This window comes from Nothobranchius furzeri, chromosome 15 (assembly GCF_043380555.1).
Source record: "Nothobranchius furzeri strain GRZ-AD chromosome 15, NfurGRZ-RIMD1, whole genome shotgun sequence".
In the NCBI taxonomy this organism is placed as follows: domain Eukaryota; kingdom Metazoa; phylum Chordata; class Actinopteri; order Cyprinodontiformes; family Nothobranchiidae; genus Nothobranchius; species Nothobranchius furzeri.
The window spans coordinates 7,298,884-7,322,340 of record NC_091755.1 but is presented as its reverse complement, the minus strand read 5'-3'; positions in this window follow the sequence as shown (position 1 = coordinate 7,322,340).

The following is a 23,457-nucleotide window of genomic DNA, read 5'->3' as shown; positions in this document are numbered from 1 at the left end:
CAACATAATTCTGGGTGCCATTTAAAAACCATAAGTGCTAATGACTCCATTCCTTTTTGTGGTTGTAGGGGCTGTTGATTGGAGTACACTAAAATAAACTTGATCTCTCTAGGACATTCAGAAACCAAGTTATAAGCCCACACATGTGTAACTGGACTACTTCTTTAAATTGACACCAGATCCGGTGACCTTTGGGACATGGTTTGACCCCCTTAGGAAAGTGCTATCATCATGAAACGTTCAGATCACTTACAACTCACTACATTCTAACTTCCTGTAACGTTTCAGCCTGATTGGACCTTGTTTTCACACAAATGAACCCAGAATGATGTGAAAGTGTGCTTCGTGCAACATAATTCTGGGTGCCATTTAAAAACCATAAGTGCTAATGACTCCATTCCTCTTTGGGGTAATGGGGGCTGTTAACTGGAGTACTCTAAAACAAACCTGACCTCTCTAGGATATTCAGAAGCCAAGTTATAAGCCCACAAATGTGTAACTGGACTACTTCTTTAAAGTGACACCAGGCCCGGTGAACTTTGGGACATGGTTTGACCCCCTATAGGAATGTGCGATCATCATGAAAAGTTCAGATCACTTACAACTCAATAGATTCTACCTTCCTGTAACGTTTCAGCCTGATTGGACCTTGTTTTCACACAAATGGACCCAGAATGATGTGAAATTGTGCTTCGTGCAACATAATTCTGGGTGCCATTTACAAACCATAAGTGCTAATGACTCCATTCCTTTTTGTGGTTGTAGGGGCTGTTGATTGGAGTACACTACAATAAACCTGATCTCTCTAGGACATTCAGAAGCCAAGTTATAAGCCCACAAATGTGTAACTGGACTACTTCTTTAAATTGACACCAGATCCGGTGACCTTTGGGACATGGTTTGACCCCCTTAGGAAAGTGCTATCATCATTAAACGTTCAGATCACTTACAACTCAATAGATTCTACCTTCCTGTAACGTTTCAGCCTGATTGGACCTTGTTTTCACACAAATGAACCCAGAATGATGTGAAATTGTGCTTCGTGCAACATAATTCTGGGTGCCATTTACAAACCATAAGTGCTAATGACTCCATTCCTTTTTGTGGTTGTAGGGGCTGTAGATTGGAGTACACTAAAACAAACCTAACCAATCTAGGACATTCAGAAGCCAAGTTATAAGCCCACAAAGGTGTAACTGGACTACTTCTTTAAATTGACACCAGATCCGGTGACCTTTGGGACATGGTTTTACCCCCTTAGGAAAGTGCTATCATCATTTAACGTTCGGATCACTTACAACTCAATAGATTCTACCTTCCTGTAACGTTTCAGCCTGATTGGACCTTGTTTTCACACAAATGGACCTAGAATGATGTGAAATTGTGCTTCGTGGCACATAATTCTGGGTGCCATTTACAAACCATAAGTGCTAATGACTCCATTCCTTTTTGTGGTTGTAGGGGCTGTTGATTGGAGTACACTACAATAAACCTGATCTCTCTAGGACATTCAGAAGCCAAGTTATAAGCCCACAAATGTGTAACTGGACTACTTCTTTAAATTGACACAAGATCCGGTGACCTTTGGGACATGGTTTGACCCCCTTAGGAAAGTGCTATCATCATTAAACGTTCAGATCACTTACAACTCAATAGATTCTACCTTCCTGTAACGTTTCAGCCTGATTGGACCTTGTTTTCACACAAATGAACCCAGAATGATGTGAAATTGTGCTTCGTGCAACATAATTCTGGGTGCCATTTACAAACCATAAGTGCTAATGACTCCATTCCTTTTTGTGGTTGTAGGGGCTGTAGATTGGAGTACACTAAAACAAACCTAACCTCTCTAGGACATTCAGAAGCCAAGTTATAAGCCCACAAAGGTGTAACTGGACTACTTCTTTAAATTGACACCAGATCCGGTGACCTTTGGGACATGGTTTGACCCCCTTAGGAAAGTGCTATCATCATGAAATGTTCAGATCACTTACAACTCAGTAGATTCTACCTTCTTGTAACGTTTCAGCCTGATTGGACCTTGTTTTCACACAAATGGACCCAGAATGATGTGAAATAGTGCTTCGTGCAACATAATTCTGGGTGCCATTTACAAACCATAAGTGCTAATGACTCCATTCCTTTTTGTGGTTGTAGGGGCTGTTGATTGGAGTACACTAAAATAAACTTGATCTCTCTAGGACATTCAGAAACCAAGTTATAAGCCCACACATGTGTAACTGGACTACTTCTTTAAATTGACACCAGATCCGGTGACCTTTGGGACATGGTTTGACCCCCTTAGGAAAGTACGATCATCATGAAACGTTCAGATCACTTACAACTCAATAGATTCTACCTTCCTGTAACGTTTCAGCCTGATTGGACCTTGTTTTCACACAAATGGACCCAGAATGATGTGAAATAGTGCTTCGTGCAACATAATTCTGGGTGCCATTTACAAACCATAAGTGCTAATGACTCCATTCCTTTTTGTGGTTGTAGGGGCTGTTGATTGGAGTACACTAAAATAAACCTGATCTCTCTAGGACATTCAGAAGCCAAGTTATAAGCCCACAAATGTGTAACTGGACTACTTCTTTAAATTGACACCAGATCCGGTGACCTTTGGGACATGGTTTGACCCCCTTAGGAAAGTGCTATCATCATGAAACGTTCAGATCACTTACAACTCAATACATTCTACCTTCCTGTAATGTTTCAGCCTGATTGGACCTTGTTTTCACACAAATCGACCCAGAATCATGTGAAATTGTGCTTCGTGCAACATAATTCTGGAAGCCATTTACAAACCATAAGTGCTAATGACTCCATTCCTTTTTGTGGTTGTAGGGGCTGTAGATTGGAGTACACTAAAACAAACCTAACCTCTCTAGGACATTCAGAAGCCAAGTTATAAGCCCACAAAGGTGTAACTGGACTACTTCTTTAAATTGACACCAGATCCGGTGACCTTTGGGACATGGTTTGACCCCCTTAGGAAAGTGCTATCATCATGAAACGTTCAGATCACTTACAACTCACTACATTCTAACTTCCTGTAACGTTTCAGCCTGATTGGACCTTGTTTTCACACAAATGAACCCAGAATGATGTGAAAGTGTGCTTCGTGCAACATAATTCTGGGTGCCATTTAAAAACCATAAGTGCTAATGACTCCATTCCTTTTTGTGGTTGTAGGGGCTGTTGATTGGAGTACACTAAAATAAACTTGATCTCTCTAGGACATTCAGAAACCAAGTTATAAGCCCACACATGTGTAACTGGACTACTTCTTTAAATTGACACCAGATCCGGTGACCTTTGGGACATGGTTTGACCCCCTTAGGAAAGTGCTATCATCATGAAACGTTCAGATCACTTACAACTCACTACATTCTAACTTCCTGTAACGTTTCAGCCTGATTGGACCTTGTTTTCACACAAATGAACCCAGAATGATGTGAAAGTGTGCTTCGTGCAACATAATTCTGGGTGCCATTTAAAAACCATAAGTGCTAATGACTCCATTCCTCTTTGGGGTAATGGGGGCTGTTAACTGGAGTACTCTAAAACAAACCTGACCTCTCTAGGATATTCAGAAGCCAAGTTATAAGCCCACAAATGTGTAACTGGACTACTTCTTTAAAGTGACACCAGGCCCGGTGAACTTTGGGACATGGTTTGACCCCCTATAGGAATGTGCGATCATCATGAAAAGTTCAGATCACTTACAACTCAATAGAGTCTACCTTCTTGTAACGTTTCAGCCTGATTGGACCTTGTTTTCACACAAATGAACCCAGAATGATGTGAAATTGTGCTTCGTGCAACATAATTCTGGGTGCCATTTACAAACCATAAGTGCTAATGACTCCATTCCTTTTTGTGGTTGTAGGGGCTGTTGATTGGAGTACACTACAATAAACCTGATCTCTCTAGGACATTCAGAAGCCAAGTTATAAGCCCACAAATGTGTAACTGGACTACTTCTTTAAATTGACACCAGATCCGGTGACCTTTGGGACATGGTTTGACCCCCTTAGGAAAGTGCTATCATCATTAAACGTTCAGATCACTTACAACTCAATAGATTCTACCTTCCTGTAACGTTTCAGCCTGATTGGACCTTGTTTTCACACAAATGAACCCAGAATGATGTGAAATTGTGCTTCGTGCAACATAATTCTGGGTGCCATTTACAAACCATAAGTGCTAATGACTCCATTCCTTTTTGTGGTTGTAGGGGCTGTAGATTGGAGTACACTAAAACAAACCTAACCTCTCTAGGACATTCAGAAGCCAAGTTATAAGCCCACAAAGGTGTAACTGGACTACTTCTTTAAATTGACACCAGATCCGGTGACCTTTGGGACATGGTTTGACCCCCTTAGGAAAGTGCTATCATCATGAAATGTTCAGATCACTTACAACTCAGTAGATTCTACCTTCTTGTAACGTTTCAGCCTGATTGGACCTTGTTTTCACACAAATGGACCCAGAATGATGTGAAATAGTGCTTCATGCAACATAATTCTGGGTGCCATTTACAAACCATAAGTGCTAATGACTCCATTCCTTTTTGTGGTTGTAGGGGCTGTTGATTGGAGTACACTAAAACAATTCTGATCGCTCTAGGACATTCAGAAGCCAAGTTATAAGCCCACAAATGTGTAACTGGACTACTTCTTTAAATTGACACCAGATCCGGTGACCTTTGGGACATGGTTTGACCCCCTTAGGAAAGTGCTATCATCATTAAACGTTCAGATCACTTACAACTCAATAGATTCTACCTTCCTGTAACGTTTCAGCCTGATTGGACCTTGTTTTCACACAAATGAACCCAGAATGATGTGAAATTGTGCTTCGTGCAACATAATTCTGGGTGCCATTTACAAACCATAAGTGCTAATGACTCCATTCCTTTTTGTGGTTGTAGGGGCTGTAGATTGGAGTACACTAAAACAAACCTAACCTCTCTAGGACATTCAGAAGCCAAGTTATAAGCCCACAAAGGTGTAACTGGACTACTTCTTTAAATTGACACCAGATCCGGTGACCTTTGGGACATGGTTTGACCCCCTTAGGAAAGTGCTATCATCATGAAATGTTCAGATCACTTACAACTCAGTAGATTCTACCTTCTTGTAACGTTTCAGCCTGATTGGACCTTGTTTTCACACAAATGGACCCAGAATGATGTGAAATAGTGCTTCGTGCAACATAATTCTGGGTGCCATTTACAAACCATAAGTGCTAATGACTCCATTCCTTTTTGTGGTTGTAGGGGCTGTTGATTGGAGTACACTAAAATAAACTTGATCTCTCTAGGACATTCAGAAACCAAGTTATAAGCCCACACATGTGTAACTGGACTACTTCTTTAAATTGACACCAGATCCGGTGACCTTTGGGACATGGTTTGACCCCCTTAGGAAAGTACGATCATCATGAAACGTTCAGATCACTTACAACTCAATAGATTCTACCTTCCTGTAACGTTTCAGCCTGATTGGACCTTGTTTTCACACAAATGGACCCAGAATGATGTGAAATAGTGCTTCGTGCAACATAATTCTGGGTGCCATTTACAAACCATAAGTGCTAATGACTCCATTCCTTTTTGTGGTTGTAGGGGCTGTTGATTGGAGTACACTAAAATAAACCTGATCTCTCTAGGACATTCAGAAGCCAAGTTATAAGCCCACAAATGTGTAACTGGACTACTTCTTTAAATTGACACCAGATCCGGTGACCTTTGGGACATGGTTTGACCCCCTTAGGAAAGTGCTATCATCATGAAACGTTCAGATCACTTACAACTCAATACATTCTACCTTCCTGTAATGTTTCAGCCTGATTGGACCTTGTTTTCACACAAATCGACCCAGAATCATGTGAAATTGTGCTTCGTGCAACATAATTCTGGAAGCCATTTACAAACCATAAGTGCTAATGACTCCATTCCTTTTTGTGGTTGTAGGGGCTGTAGATTGGAGTACACTAAAACAAACCTAACCTCTCTAGGACATTCAGAAGCCAAGTTATAAGCCCACAAAGGTGTAACTGGACTACTTCTTTAAATTGACACCAGATCCGGTGACCTTTGGGACATGGTTTGACCCCCTTAGGAAAGTGCTATCATCATGAAACGTTCAGATCACTTACAACTCACTACATTCTAACTTCCTGTAACGTTTCAGCCTGATTGGACCTTGTTTTCACACAAATGAACCCAGAATGATGTGAAAGTGTGCTTCGTGCAACATAATTCTGGGTGCCATTTAAAAACCATAAGTGCTAATGACTCCATTCCTTTTTGTGGTTGTAGGGGCTGTTGATTGGAGTACACTAAAATAAACTTGATCTCTCTAGGACATTCAGAAACCAAGTTATAAGCCCACACATGTGTAACTGGACTACTTCTTTAAATTGACACCAGATCCGGTGACCTTTGGGACATGGTTTGACCCCCTTAGGAAAGTGCTATCATCATGAAACGTTCAGATCACTTACAACTCACTACATTCTAACTTCCTGTAACGTTTCAGCCTGATTGGACCTTGTTTTCACACAAATGAACCCAGAATGATGTGAAAGTGTGCTTCGTGCAACATAATTCTGGGTGCCATTTAAAAACCATAAGTGCTAATGACTCCATTCCTCTTTGGGGTAATGGGGGCTGTTAACTGGAGTACTCTAAAACAAACCTGACCTCTCTAGGATATTCAGAAGCCAAGTTATAAGCCCACAAATGTGTAACTGGACTACTTCTTTAAAGTGACACCAGGCCCGGTGAACTTTGGGACATGGTTTGACCCCCTATAGGAATGTGCGATCATCATGAAAAGTTCAGATCACTTACAACTCAATAGAGTCTACCTTCTTGTAACGTTTCAGCCTGATTGGACCTTGTTTTCACACAAATGAACCCAGAATGATGTGAAATTGTGCTTCGTGCAACATAATTCTGGGTGCCATTTACAAACCATAAGTGCTAATGACTCCATTCCTTTTTGTGGTTGTAGGGGCTGTTGATTGGAGTACACTACAATAAACCTGATCTCTCTAGGACATTCAGAAGCCAAGTTATAAGCCCACAAATGTGTAACTGGACTACTTCTTTAAATTGACACCAGATCCGGTGACCTTTGGGACATGGTTTGACCCCCTTAGGAAAGTGCTATCATCATTAAACGTTCAGATCACTTACAACTCAATAGATTCTACCTTCCTGTAACGTTTCAGCCTGATTGGACCTTGTTTTCACACAAATGAACCCAGAATGATGTGAAATTGTGCTTCGTGCAACATAATTCTGGGTGCCATTTACAAACCATAAGTGCTAATGACTCCATTCCTTTTTGTGGTTGTAGGGGCTGTAGATTGGAGTACACTAAAACAAACCTAACCTCTCTAGGACATTCAGAAGCCAAGTTATAAGCCCACAAAGGTGTAACTGGACTACTTCTTTAAATTGACACCAGATCCGGTGACCTTTGGGACATGGTTTGACCCCCTTAGGAAAGTGCTATCATCATGAAATGTTCAGATCACTTACAACTCAGTAGATTCTACCTTCTTGTAACGTTTCAGCCTGATTGGACCTTGTTTTCACACAAATGGACCCAGAATGATGTGAAATAGTGCTTCATGCAACATAATTCTGGGTGCCATTTACAAACCATAAGTGCTAATGACTCCATTCCTTTTTGTGGTTGTAGGGGCTGTTGATTGGAGTACACTAAAACAATTCTGATCGCTCTAGGACATTCAGAAGCCAAGTTATAAGCCCACAAATGTGTAACTGGACTACTTCTTTAAATTGACACCAGATCCGGTGACCTTTGGGACATGGTTTGACCCCCTTAGGAAAGTGCTATCATCATTAAACGTTCGGATCACTTACAACTCAATAGATTCTACCTTCCTGTAACGTTTCAGCCTGATTGGACCTTGTTTTCACACAAATGGACCCAGAATGATGTGAAATTGTGCTTCGTGCAACATAATTCTGGGTGCCATTTACAAACCATAAGTGCTAATGACTCCATTCCTTTTTGTGGTTGTAGGGGCTGTTGATTGGAGTACACTACAATAAACCTGATCTCTCTAGGACATTCAGAAGCCAAGTTATAAGCCCACAAATGTGTAACTGGACTACTTCTTTAAATTGACACCAGATCCGGTGACCTTTGGGACATGGTTTGACCCCCTTAGGAAAGTGCTATCATCATTAAACGTTCAGATCACTTACAACTCAATAGATTCTACCTTCCTGTAACGTTTCAGCCTGATTGGACCTTGTTTTCACACAAATGAACCCAGAATGATGTGAAATTGTGCTTCGTGCAACATAATTCTGGGTGCCATTTACAAACCATAAGTGCTAATGACTCCATTCCTTTTTGTGGTTGTAGGGGCTGTAGATTGGAGTACACTAAAACAAACCTAACCAATCTAGGACATTCAGAAGCCAAGTTATAAGCCCACAAAGGTGTAACTGGACTACTTCTTTAAATTGACACCAGATCCGGTGACCTTTGGGACATGGTTTTACCCCCTTAGGAAAGTGCTATCATCATTTAACGTTCGGATCACTTACAACTCAATAGATTCTACCTTCCTGTAACGTTTCAGCCTGATTGGACCTTGTTTTCACACAAATGGACCTAGAATGATGTGAAATTGTGCTTCGTGGCACATAATTCTGGGTGCCATTTACAAACCATAAGTGCTAATGACTCCATTCCTTTTTGTGGTTGTAGGGGCTGTTGATTGGAGTACACTACAATAAACCTGATCTCTCTAGGACATTCAGAAGCCAAGTTATAAGCCCACAAATGTGTAACTGGACTACTTCTTTAAATTGACACAAGATCCGGTGACCTTTGGGACATGGTTTGACCCCCTTAGGAAAGTGCTATCATCATTAAACGTTCAGATCACTTACAACTCAATAGATTCTACCTTCCTGTAACGTTTCAGCCTGATTGGACCTTGTTTTCACACAAATGAACCCAGAATGATGTGAAATTGTGCTTCGTGCAACATAATTCTGGGTGCCATTTACAAACCATAAGTGCTAATGACTCCATTCCTTTTTGTGGTTGTAGGGGCTGTAGATTGGAGTACACTAAAACAAACCTAACCTCTCTAGGACATTCAGAAGCCAAGTTATAAGCCCACAAAGGTGTAACTGGACTACTTCTTTAAATTGACACCAGATCCGGTGACCTTTGGGACATGGTTTGACCCCCTTAGGAAAGTGCTATCATCATGAAATGTTCAGATCACTTACAACTCAGTAGATTCTACCTTCTTGTAACGTTTCAGCCTGATTGGACCTTGTTTTCACACAAATGGACCCAGAATGATGTGAAATAGTGCTTCGTGCAACATAATTCTGGGTGCCATTTACAAACCATAAGTGCTAATGACTCCATTCCTTTTTGTGGTTGTAGGGGCTGTTGATTGGAGTACACTAAAATAAACTTGATCTCTCTAGGACATTCAGAAACCAAGTTATAAGCCCACACATGTGTAACTGGACTACTTCTTTAAATTGACACCAGATCCGGTGACCTTTGGGACATGGTTTGACCCCCTTAGGAAAGTACGATCATCATGAAACGTTCAGATCACTTACAACTCAATAGATTCTACCTTCCTGTAACGTTTCAGCCTGATTGGACCTTGTTTTCACACAAATGGACCCAGAATGATGTGAAATAGTGCTTCGTGCAACATAATTCTGGGTGCCATTTACAAACCATAAGTGCTAATGACTCCATTCCTTTTTGTGGTTGTAGGGGCTGTTGATTGGAGTACACTAAAATAAACCTGATCTCTCTAGGACATTCAGAAGCCAAGTTATAAGCCCACAAATGTGTAACTGGACTACTTCTTTAAATTGACACCAGATCCGGTGACCTTTGGGACATGGTTTGACCCCCTTAGGAAAGTGCTATCATCATGAAACGTTCAGATCACTTACAACTCAATACATTCTACCTTCCTGTAATGTTTCAGCCTGATTGGACCTTGTTTTCACACAAATCGACCCAGAATCATGTGAAATTGTGCTTCGTGCAACATAATTCTGGAAGCCATTTACAAACCATAAGTGCTAATGACTCCATTCCTTTTTGTGGTTGTAGGGGCTGTAGACTGGAGTACACTAAAACAAACCTAACCTCTCTAGGACATTCAGAAGCCAAGTTATAAGCCCACAAAGGTGTAACTGGACTACTTCTTTAAATTGACACCAGATCCGGTGACCTTTGGGACATGGTTTGACCCCCTTAGGAAAGTGCTATCATCATGAAATGTTCAGATCACTTACAACTCAGTAGATTCTACCTTCTTGTAACGTTTCAGCCTGATTGGACCTTGTTTTCACACAAATGGACCCAGAATGATGTGAAATAGTGCTTCGTGCAACATAATTCTGGGTGCCATTTACAAACCATAAGTGCTAATGACTCCATTCCTTTTTGTGGTTGTAGGGGCTGTTGATTGGAGTACACTAAAATAAACTTGATCTCTCTAGGACATTCAGAAACCAAGTTATAAGCCCACACATGTGTAACTGGACTACTTCTTTAAATTGACACCAGATCCGGTGACCTTTGGGACATGGTTTGACCCCCTTAGGAAAGTGCTATCATCATGAAACGTTCAGATCACTTACAACTCACTACATTCTAACTTCCTGTAACGTTTCAGCCTGATTGGACCTTGTTTTCACACAAATGAACCCAGAATGATGTGAAAGTGTGCTTCGTGCAACATAATTCTGGGTGCCATTTAAAAACCATAAGTGCTAATGACTCCATTCCTCTTTGGGGTAATGGGGGCTGTTAACTGGAGTACTCTAAAACAAACCTGACCTCTCTAGGATATTCAGAAGCCAAGTTATAAGCCCACAAATGTGTAACTGGACTACTTCTTTAAAGTGACACCAGGCCCGGTGACCTTTGGGACATGGTTTGACCCCCTATAGGAATGTGCGATCATCATGAAAAGTTCAGATCACTTACAACTCAATAGAGTCTACCTTCTTGTAACGTTTCAGCCTGATTGGACCTTGTTTTCACACAAATGAACCCAGAATGATGTGAAATTGTGCTTCGTGCAACATAATTCTGGGTGCCATTTACAAACCATAAGTGCTAATGACTCCATTCCTTTTTGTGGTTGTAGGGGCTGTTGATTGGAGTACACTACAATAAACCTGATCTCTCTAGGACATTCAGAAGCCAAGTTATAAGCCCACAAATGTGTAACTGGACTACTTCTTTAAATTGACACCAGATCCGGTGACCTTTGGGACATGGTTTGACCCCCTTAGGAAAGTGCTATCATCATTAAACGTTCAGATCACTTACAACTCAATAGATTCTACCTTCCTGTAACGTTTCAGCCTGATTGGACCTTGTTTTCACACAAATGAACCCAGAATGATGTGAAATTGTGCTTCGTGCAACATAATTCTGGGTGCCATTTACAAACCATAAGTGCTAATGACTCCATTCCTTTTTGTGGTTGTAGGGGCTGTAGATTGGAGAACACTAAAACAAACCTAACCTCTCTAGGACATTCAGAAGCCAAGTTATAAGCCCACAAAGGTGTAACTGGACTACTTCTTTAAATTGACACCAGATCCGGTGACCTTTGGGACATGGTTTGACCCCCTTAGGAAAGTGCTATCATCATGAAATGTTCAGATCACTTACAACTCAGTAGATTCTACCTTCTTGTAACGTTTCAGCCTGATTGGACCTTGTTTTCACACAAATGGACCCAGAATGATGTGAAATAGTGCTTCATGCAACATAATTCTGGGTGCCATTTACAAACCATAAGTGCTAATGACTCCATTCATTTTTGTGGTTGTAGGGGCAGTTGATTGGAGTACACTAAAACAAACCTGATCTCTCTAGGACATTCAGAAGCCAAGTTATAAGCCCACAAATGTGTAACTGGACTAATTCTTTAAAGTGTAACCAGATCCGGTGACCTTTGCGACATGGTTTGACCCCCTTAGGAAAGTGCTATCATCATGAAACGTTCAGATCACTTGCAACTCAATAGATTCTACCTTCCTGTAACGTTTCTGCCTGATTGGACCTTGTTTTCACACAAATGAACCCAGAATGATGTGAAATTGTGCTTCGTGCAACATAATTATGGGTGCCATTTACAAACCATAAGTGCTAATGACTCCATTCCTTTTTGTGGTTGTAGGGGCTGTTGATTGGAGTACACTAAAACAATTCTGATCGCTCTAGGACATTCAGAAGCCAAGTTATAAGCCCACAAATGTGTAACTGGACTACTTCTTTAAATTGACACCAGATCCGGTGACCTTTGGGACATGGTTTGACCCCCTTAGGAAAGTGCTATCATCATTAAACGTTCGTATCACTTACAACTCAATAGATTCTACCTTCCTGTAACGTTTCAGCCTGATTGGACCTTGTTTTCACACAAATGGACCCAGAATGATGTGAAATTGTGCTTCGTGCAACATAATTCTGGGTGCCATTTACAAACCATAAGTGCTAATGACTCCATTCCTTTTTGTGGTTGTAGGGGCTGTTGATTGGAGTACACTACAATAAACCTGATCTCTCTAGGACATTCAGAAGCCAAGTTATAAGCCCACAAATGTGTAACTGGACTACTTCTTTAAATTGACACCAGATCCGGTGACCTTTGGGACATGGTTTGACCCCCTTAGGAAAGTGCTATCATCATGAAACGTTCAGATCACTTACAACTCAATACATTCTACCTTTCTGTAACGTTTCAGCCTGATTGGACCTTGTTTTCACACAAATCGACCCAGAATCATGTGAAATTGTGCTTCGTGCAACATAATTCTGGAAGCCATTTAAAAACCATAAGTGCTAATGACTCCATTCCTTTTTGTGGTTGTAGGGGCTGTTGATTGGAGTATACTAAAACAAACCTGATCTCTCTAGGACATTCAGAAGCCACGTTATAAGCCCACAAATGTGTAACTGGACTACTTCTTTAAATTGACACCAGATCCGGTGACCTTTGGGACATGGTTTGACCCCCTTAGGAAAGTGATATCATCATGAAACGTTCAGATCACTTACAACTCAATAGATTCTAACTTCCTGTAACGTTTCAGCCTGATTGGACCTTGTTTTCACACAAATGAACCCAGAATGATGTGAAAGTGTGCTTCGTGCAACATAATTCTGGGTGCCATTTAAAAACCATAAGTGCTAATGACTCCATTCCTCTTTGGGGTAATGGGGGCTGTTAACTGGAGTACTCTAAAACAAACCTGACCTCTCTAGGATATTCAGAAGCCAAGTTATAAGCCCACAAATGTGTAACTGGACTACTTCTTTAAAGTGACACCAGGCCCGGTGACCTTTGGGACATGGTTTGACCCCCTATAGGAATGTGCGATCATCATGAAAAGTTCAGATCACTTACAACTCAATAGAGTCTACCTTCTTGTAACGTTTCAGCCTGATTGGACCTTGTTTTCACACAAATGAACCCAGAATGATGTGAAATTGTGCTTCGTGCAACATAATTCTGGGTGCCATTTACAAACCATAAGTGCTAATGACTCCATTCCTTTTTGTGGTTGTAGGGGCTGTTGATTGGAGTACACTACAATAAACCTGATCTCTCTAGGACATTCAGAAGCCAAGTTATAAGCCCACAAATGTGTAACTGGACTACTTCTTTAAATTGACACCAGATCCGGTGACCTTTGGGACATGGTTTGACCCCCTTAGGAAAGTGCTATCATCATTAAACGTTCAGATCACTTACAACTCAATAGATTCTACCTTCCTGTAACGTTTCAGCCTGGTTGGACCTTGTTTTCACACAAATGAACCCAGAATGATGTGAAATTGTGCTTCGTGCAACATAATTCTGGGTGCCATTTACAAACCATAAGTGCTAATGACTCCATTCCTTTTTGTGGTTGTAGGGGCTGTAGATTGGAGTACACTAAAACAAACCTAACCTCTCTAGGACATTCAGAAGCCAAGTTATAAGCCCACAAAGGTGTAACTGGACTACTTCTTTAAATTGACACCAGATCCGGTGACCTTTGGGACATGGTTTGACCCCCTTAGGAAAGTGCTATCATCATGAAATGTTCAGATCACTTACAACTCAGTAGATTCTACCTTCTTCTAACGTTTCAGCCTGATTGGACCTTGTTTTCACACAAATGGACCCAGAATGATGTGAAATAGTGCTTCATGCAACATAATTCTGGGTGCCATTTACAAACCATAAGTGCTAATGACTCCATTCCTTTTTGTGGTTGTAGGGGCTGTTGATTGGAGTACACTAAAATAAACTTGATCTCTCTAGGACATTCAGAAACCAAGTTATAAGCCCACACATGTGTAACTGGACTACTTCTTTAAATTGACACCAGATCCGGTGACCTTTGGGACATGGTTTGACCCCCTTAGGAAAGTGCGATCATCATGAAACGTTCAGATCACTTACAACTCAATAGATTCTACCTTCCTGTAACGTTTCAGCCTGATTGGACCTTGTTTTCACACAAATGGACCCAGAATGATGTGAAATAGTGCTTCGTGCAACATAATTCTGGGTGCCATTTACAAACCATAAGTGCTAATGACTCCATTCCTTTTTGTGGTTGTAGGGGCTGTTGATTGGAGTACACCAAAATAAACCTGATCTCTCTAGGACATTCAGAAGCCAAGTTATAAGCCCACAAATGTGTAACTGGACTACTTCTTTAAATTGACACCAGATCCGGTGACCTTTGGGACATGGTTTGACCCCCTTAGGAAAGTGCTATCATCATGAAACGTTCAGATTACTTACAACTCAATAGATTCTACCTTCCTGTAACGTTTCAGCCTGATTGGGCCCAAACCATAGTTTCTGGTACTCTCCTCGGGGCGCGTCTTGCAACATGTCAACAATGGGTCTGACTGAGGGCCTCCAGGAGAGAAGCCCAAGCAATACGCGGCCCGAGGAGCATCTTGCCACATGTCAGCACTCGGTCTGACTGAGCGCCTCCAGGAGAGAGGCCAAAGCAAGACGCGCCCCGAGGAGCGTCTTGCCACATGTCAACAATGGGTCTGACTGAGGGCCTCCAGGAGAGAAGCCAAAGCAACACGCGGCTCGAGGACCGTCTTGCCACATTTCAGCACTCGGTCTGACTGAGCGCCTCCAGGAGAGAGGCCCAAGCAAGACGCGCCCCGAGGTCGCGTCTTGACACATGTCAACACTGGGTTTGACAGAGGGCCTCAGGGAGAGAGGTCCAAGCAAGACGCGCCCCGAGGAGCGTCTTGCCACATGTCAACACTGGGTCTGACTGAGTGCCTCCATGAGAGAAGCCCCAGCAAGACGCGCCCCGAGGAGCGTCTTGCCACATGTCACTACTCGGTCTGTTTGAGCGCCTCCAGGAGAGAGGCCCAAGCAAGACGTGCCCCGAGGAGCGTCTTGCCACATGTCAACAAAGGGTCTGACTGAGGGCCTCCAGGAGAGAAGCCCAAGCAAGACACGCCCCGAGGAGCGTCTTGACACATGTCAACACTGGGTCTTTCTGAGAGCTCTCAGAAAGACCCAGTGTTGACATGTGACAAGACACTCCTCGGGGCGCGTCTTGCTTGGGCCTCTCTCCTGGAGGCGCTCAGTCAGACCCAGTGGTGACATGTGGCAAGACACTCCTCGGGGCGCGTCTTGCTTGGGCCTCTCTCCTGAAGGCCCTCTGTCAGACCCAGTGTTGGCATGTGGCAAGACGCTACTCAGGGCGCGTCTTGGTTGGGTCTCTGTCCTGGAGGCGCTCAGTCAGACCCAGTGGTGACATGTGGCAAGACGCTCCTCGGGGCGCGTATTGCTTGGGCCTCTCTCCTGGATGCCCTCTGTCAGACCGAGTGTTGACATGTGGCAAGACTCTCCTCGGGGTGCGTCTTGCTTGGGCTTCTCTCATGGAGGCCCTCAGTCAGACCCAGTGTTGACATGTGTCAAGACGCTCCTCTGGGCGTGTCTTGCTTGGGCTTCTCTCCTGGAGGCCCTCAGTCAGACCCATTGTTGACATGTGGCAAGACGCTCCTCGGGGCGCGTCTTGCTGGGGCTTCTATCATGGAGGCACTCAGTCAGACCCAGTGTTGACATGTGGCAAGACGCTCCTCGGGGCGCGTCTTGCTTGGACCTCTCTCCCTGAGGCGCTCAGTCAGACCGAGTAGTGACATGTGGCAAGATGCTCCTCGGGGCGCGTCTTGCCTGGACCTCTCTCCCTGAGGCGCTCAGTCAGACCCAGTGTTGACATTTGGCAAGACACTCCTCGGGGCGCGTCTTGCTTGGGCCTCTCTCATGGAGGCCCTCTGTCAGACCCAGTGTTGACATGTGTCAAGACGCTCCTCGGGGGGCATCTTGCTTTGGCCTCTCTCCTGGAGGCGCTCAGTCAGACCGAGTGCTGACATGTGGCAAGACGCTCCTCGGGGCGCGTCTTGCTTGGGCCTCTCTCCAGAAGGCCCTCAATCAGACCCAGTGTTGACACGTGGCAAGACGCTCCTCGGGGCGCGTCTTGTTTGGGCCTCTCTCATGGAGTTCATCTGTCAGACCCAGTGTTGAAATGTGTCAAGAAGCTCCTCGGGGCGCGTCTTGCTTGGGCTTCTCTCCTGGAGGCCCTCAGTAAGACCCATTGTTGACATGTGGCAAGACGCTCCTCGGGGCGCGTCTTGCTTGGGCCTCTCTCCTGGAGGCGCTCAGTCAGACTGAGTAGTGACATGTGGCCTGACGCTCCTCGGGGCGCGTCTTGCTTGGGCCTATCTCCTGGAGGCCCTCTGTCAGACCCAGTGTTGACATGTGTCAAGACGCTCCTCGGGGCGCGTCTTGCTTGGGCCTCTCTCCTGGAGGCGCTCAGAAAGACCCAGTGTTGACATGTGACAAGACGCTCCTCGGGGCGCGTCTTGCTTGGGCCTCTCTCCTGGAGGCCCTCAGTCAGACCCATTGTTGACATGTTGCAAGACGCTCCTTTGGGCGCGTCTTGCTTGGGCCTCTCTCCTGGAGGCGCTCAGTCAGACCGAGTGCTGACATGTGGAAAGACTCTCCTCGGGGCGCGTCTTGCTTGGGCTTCTCTCCTGGAGGCGCTCAGAAAGACCCAGTGTTGACATGTGACAAGACACTCCTCGGGGCGCGTCTTGCTTGGGCCTCTCTCCTGGAGGCGCTCAGTCAGACCCAGTGGTGACACGTGGCAAGACACTCCTCGGGGCGCGTCTTGCTTGGGCCTCTCTCCTGAAGGCCCTCTGTCAGACCCAGTGTTGGCATGTGGCAAGACGCTCCTCAGGGCGCGTCTTGGTTGGGTCTCTCTCCTGGAGGCGCTCAGTCAGACCCAGTGGTGACATGTGGCAAGACGCTCCTCGGGACGCGTATTGCTTGGGCCTCTCTCCTGGATGCCCTCTGTCAGACCGAGTGTTGACATGTGGCAAGACTCTCCTCGGGGTGCGTCTTGCTTGGGCTTCTCTCCGGGAGGACCTCAGTCATACCCATTGTTGACATGTGGCAAGACGCTCCTCGGGGCGCATCTTCCTTTGGCCTCTCTCCTGGAGGCGCTCAGTCAGACCGAGTGCTGACATGTGGCAAGACGCTCCTCGGGCCGCGTGTTGCTTGGGCTTCTCTCCTGGAGGCCCTCAGTCAGACCCATTGTTGACATGTTGCAAGACGCTCCTTTGGGCGCGTCTTGCTTGGGCCTCTCTCCTGGAGGCGCTCAGTCAGACCGAGTGCTGACATGTGGAAAGACTCTCCTCGGGGCGCGTCTTGCTTGGGCTTCTCTCCTGGAGGCGCTCAGAAAGACCCAGTGTTGACATGTGACAAGACACTCCTCGGGGCGCGTCTTGCTTGGGCCTCTCTCCTGGAGGCGCTCAGTCAGACCCAGTGGTGACATGTGGCAAGACACTCCTCGGGGCGCGTCTTGCTTGGGCCTCTCTCCTGAAGGCCCTCTGTCAGACACAGTGTTGGCATGTGGCAAGACGCTACTCAGGGCGCGTCTTGGTTGGGTCTCTGTCCTGGAGGCGCTCAGTCAGACCCAGTGGTGACATGTGGCAAGACGCTCCTCGGGGCGCGTATTGCTTGGGCCTCTCTCCTGGATGCCCTCTGTCAGACCGAGTGTTGACATGTGGCAAGACTCTCCTCGGGGTGCGTCTTGCTTGGGCTTCTCTCATGGAGGCCCTCAGTCAGACCCAGTGTTGACATGTGTCAAGACGCTCCTCTGGGCGTGTCTTGCTTGGGCTTCTCTCCTGGAGGCCCTCAGTCAGACCCATTGTTGACATGTGGCAAGACGCTCCTCGGGGCGCGTCTTGCTGGGGCTTCTATCATGGAGGCACTCAGTCAGACCCAGTGTTGACATGTGGCAAGACGCTCCTCGGGGCGCGTCTTGCTTGGACCTCTCTCCCTGAGGCGCTCAGTCAGACCGAGTAGTGACATGTGGCAAGATGCTCCTCGGGGCGCGTCTTGCCTGGACCTCTCTCCCTGAGGCGCTCAGTCAGACCCAGTGTTGACATTTGGCAAGACACTCCTCGGGGCGCGTCTTGCTTGGGCCTCTCTCATGGAGGCCCTCTGTCAGACCCAGTGTTGACCTGTGTCAAGACGCTCCTCGGGGGGCGTCTTGCTTTGGCCTCTCTCCTGGAGGCGCTCAGTCAGACCGAGTGCTGACATGTGGCAAGAAGCTCCTCGGGGCGCGTCTTGCTTGGGCTTCTCTCCAGGAGGCCCTCAGTAAGAACCATTGTTGACATGTGGCAAGACGCTCCTCGGGGCGCGTCTTGCTTGGGCCTCTCTCCAGAAGGCCCTCAATCAGACCCAGTGTTGACATGTGGCAAGACGCTCCTCGGGGCGCGTCTTGTTTGGGCCTCTCTCATGGAGTTCCTCTGTCAGACCCAGTGTTGAAATGTGTCAAGAAGCTCCTCGGGGCGCGTCTTGCTTGGGCTTCTCTCCTGGAGGCCCTCAGTAAGACCCATTGTTGACATGTGGCAAGACGCTCCTCGGGGCGCGTCTTGCTTGGGCCTCTCTCCTGGAGGCGCTCAGTCAGACTGAGTAGTGACATGTGGCCTGACGCTCCTCGGGGCGCGTCTTGCTTGGGCCTATCTCCTGGAGGCCCTCTGTCAGACCCAGTGTTGACATGTGTCAAGACGCTCCTCGGGGCGCGTCTTGCTTGGGCCTCTCTCCTGGAGGCGCTCAGAAAGACCCAGTGTTGACATGTGACAAGACGCTCCTCGGGGCGCGTCTTGCTTGGGCCTCTCTCCTGGAGGCCCTCAGTCAGACCCATTGTTGACATGTTGCAAGACGCTCCTTTGGGCGCGTCTTGCTTGGGCCTCTCTCCTGGAGGCGCTCAGTCAGACCGAGTGCTGACATGTGGAAAGACTCTCCTCGGGGCGCGTCTTGCTTGGGCTTCTCTCCTGGAGGCGCTCAGAAAGACCCAGTGTTGACATGTGACAAGACACTCCTCGGGGCGCGTCTTGCTTGGGCCTCTCTCCTGGAGGCGCTCAGTCAGACCCAGTGGTGACACGTGGCAAGACACTCCTCGGGGCGCGTCTTGCTTGGGCCTCTCTCCTGAAGGCCCTCTGTCAGATCCAGTGTTGGCATGTGGCAAGACGCTCCTCAGGGCGCGTCTTGGTTGGGTCTCTCTCCTGGAGGCGCTCAGTCAGACCCAGTGGTGACATGTGGCAAGACGCTCCTCGGGACGCGTATTGCTTGGGCCTCTCTCCTGGATGCCCTCTGTCAGACCGAGTGTTGACATGTGGCAAGACTCTCCTCGGGGTGCGTCTTGCTTGGGCTTCTCTCCGGGAGGACCTCAGTCATACCCATTGTTGACATGTGGCAAGACGCTCCTCGGGGCGCATCTTCCTTTGGCCTCTCTCCTGGAGGCGCTCAGTCAGACCGAGTGCTGACATGTGGCAAGACGCTCCTCGGGCCGCGTGTTGCTTGGGCTTCTCTCCTGGAGGCCCTCAGTCAGACCCATTGTTGACATGTTGCAAGACGCTCCTTTGGGCGCGTCTTGCTTGGGCCTCTCTCCTGGAGGCGCTCAGTCAGACCGAGTGCTGACATGTGGAAAGACTCTCCTCGGGGCGCGTCTTGCTTGGGCTTCTCTCCTGGAGGCGCTCAGAAAGACCCAGTGTTGACATGTGACAAGACACTCCTCGGGGCGCGTCTTGCTTGGGCCTCTCTCCTGGAGGCGCTCAGTCAGACCCAGTGGTGACATGTGGCAAGACACTCCTCGGGGCGCGTCTTGCTTGGGCCTCTCTCCTGAAGGCCCTCTGTCAGACACAGTGTTGGCATGTGGCAAGACGCTACTCAGGGCGCGTCTTGGTTGGGTCTCTGTCCTGGAGGCGCTCAGTCAGACCCAGTGGTGACATGTGGCAAGACGCTCCTCGGGGCGCGTATTGCTTGGGCCTCTCTCCTGGATGCCCTCTGTCAGACCGAGTGTTGACATGTGGCAAGACTCTCCTCGGGGTGCGTCTTGCTTGGGCTTCTCTCATGGAGGCCCTCAGTCAGACCCAGTGTTGACATGTGTCAAGACGCTCCTCTGGGCGTGTCTTGCTTGGGCTTCTCTCCTGGAGGCCCTCAGTCAGACCCATTGTTGACATGTGGCAAGACGCTCCTCGGGGCGCGTCTTGCTGGGGCTTCTATCATGGAGGCACTCAGTCAGACCCAGTGTTGACATGTGGCAAGACGCTCCTCGGGGCGCGTCTTGCTTGGACCTCTCTCCCTGAGGCGCTCAGTCAGACCGAGTAGTGACATGTGGCAAGACGCTCCTCGGGGCGCGTCTTGCCTGGACCTCTCTCCCTGAGGCGCTCAGTCAGACCCAGTGTTGACATTTGGCAAGACACTCCTCGGGGCGCGTCTTGCTTGGGCCTCTCTCATGGAGGCCCTCTGTCAGACCCAGTGTTGACATGTGTCAAGACGCTCCTCGGGGGGCGTCTTGCTTTGGCCTCTCTCCTGGAGGCGCTCAGTCAGACCGAGTGCTGACATGTGGCAAGAAGCTCCTCGGGGCGCGTCTTGCTTGGGCTTCTCTCCAGGAGGCCCTCAGTAAGAACCATTGTTGACATGTGGCAAGACGCTCCTCGGGGCGCGTCTTGCTTGGGCCTCTCTCCTGGAGGCGCTCAGTCAGACCGAGTGCTGACATGTGGAAAGACTCTCCTCGGGGCGCGTCTTGCTTTGGCTTCTCTCCTGGAGGCGCTCAGAAAGACCCAGTGTTGACATGTGACAAGACACTCCTCGGGGCGCGTCTTGCTTGGGCCTCTCTCCTGGAGGCGCTCAGTCAGACCCAGTGGTGACATGTGGCAAGACACTCCTCGGGGCGCGTCTTGCTTGGGCCTCTCTCCTGAAGGCCCTCTGTCAGACCCAGTGTTGGCATGTGGCAAGACGCTCCTCAGGGCGCGTCTTGGTTGGGTCTCTCTCCTGGAGGCGCTCAGTCAGACCCAGTGGTGACATGTGGCAAGACGCTCCTCGGGGCGCGTATTGCTTGGGCCTCTCTCCTGGATGCCCTCTGTCAGACCGAGTGTTGACATGTGGCAAGACTCTCCTCGGGGTGCGTCTTGCTTGGGCTTCTCTCATGGAGGCCCTCAGTCAGACCCAGTGTTGACATGTGTCAAGACGCTCCTCTGGGCGTGTCTTGCTTGGGCTTCTCTCCTGGAGGCCCTCAGTCAGACCCATTGTTGACATGTGGCAAGACGCTCCTCGGGGCGCGTCTTGCTGGGGCTTCTATCATGGAGGCACTCAGTCAGACCCAGTGTTGACATGTGGCAAGACGCTCCTCGGGGCGCGTCTTGCTTGGACCTCTCTCCCTGAGGCGCTCAGTCAGACCGAGTAGTGACATGTGGCAAGACGCTCCTCGGGGCGCGTCTTGCCTGGACCTCTCTCCCTGAGGCACTCAGTCAGACCCAGTGTTGACATTTGGCAAGACACTCCTCGGGGCGCGTCTTGCTTGGCCCTCTCTCATGGAGGCCCTCTGTCAGACCCAGTGTTGACATGTGTCAAGACGCTCCTCGGGGGGCGTCTTGCTTTGGCCTCTCTCCTGGAGGCGCTCAGTCAGACCGAGTGCTGACATGTGGCAAGAAGCTCCTCGGGGCGCGTCTTGCTTGGGCTTCTCTCCAGGAGGCCCTCAGTAAGAACCATTGTTGACATGTGGCAAGACGCTCCTCGGGGCGCGTCTTGCTTGGGCCTCTCTCCAGAAGGCCCTCAATCAGACCCAGTGTTGACACGTGGCAAGACGCTCCTCGGGGCGCGTCTTGCTTGGGCCTCTCTCATGGAGTTCCTCTGTCAGACCCAGTGTTGACATGTGTCAAGAAGCTCCTCGGGGCGCGTCTTGCTTGGGCTTCTCTCCTGGAGGCCCTCAGTAAGACCCATTGTTGACATGTGGCAAGACGCTCCTCGGGGCGCGTCTTGCTTGGGCCTCTCTCCTGGAGGCGCTCAGTCAGACTGAGTAGTGACATGTGGCCTGACGCTCCTCGGGGCGCGTCTTGCTTGGGCCTATCTCCTGGAGGCCCTCTGTCAGACCCAGTGTTGACATGTGTCAAGACGCTCCTCGGGGCGCGTCTTGCTTGGGCCTCTCTCCTGGAGGCGCTCAGAAAGACCCAGTGTTGACATGTGACAAGACGCTCCTCGGGGCGCGTCTTGCTTGGGCCTCTCTCCTGGAGGCGCTCAGTCAGACCCAGTGGTGACATGTGGCAAGACACTCCTCGGGGCGCGTCTTGCTTGGGCCTCTCTCCTGAAGGCCCTCTGTCAGACCCAGTGTTGGCATGTGGCAAGACACTCCTCAGGGCGCGTCTTGGTTGGGTCTCTCTCCTGGAGGCGCTCAGTCAGACCCAGTGGTGACACGTGGAAAGACGCTCCTCAGGGCGCGTCTTGCTTGGGTCTCTCTCCTGGAGGCGCTCAGTCAGACCCATTGTTGACATGTGGCAAGACGCTCCTCGGGGCGCGTCTTGCTTGGGCCTCTCTCATGGAGGCCCTCTGTCAGACCCAGTGTTGACATGTGTCAAGACGCTCCTCGGGGGGCGTCTTGCTTTGGCCTCTCTCCTGGAGACGCTCAGTCAGACCGAGTGCTGACATGTGGCAAGAAGCTCCTCGGGGCGCGTCTTGCTTGGGCCTCTCTCATGGAGGCCCTCTGTCAGACCCAGTGTTGACATGTGTCAAGACGCTCCTCGGGGCGCGTCTTGCTTTGGCCTCTCTCCTGGAGGCGCTCAGTCAGACCGAGTGCTGAAATGTGGCAAGAAGCTCCTCGGGGCGCGTGTTGCTTGGGCTTCTCTCCTGGAGGCCCTCAGTAAGACCCATTGTTGGCATGTGGCAAGATGCTCCTCGGGGCGCGTCTTGCTTGGGCCTCTCTCCAGAAGGCCCTCAATCAGACCCAGTGTTGACACGTGGCAAGACGTCCTCGGGGCGCATCTTACTTGGGCCTCTCTCCTG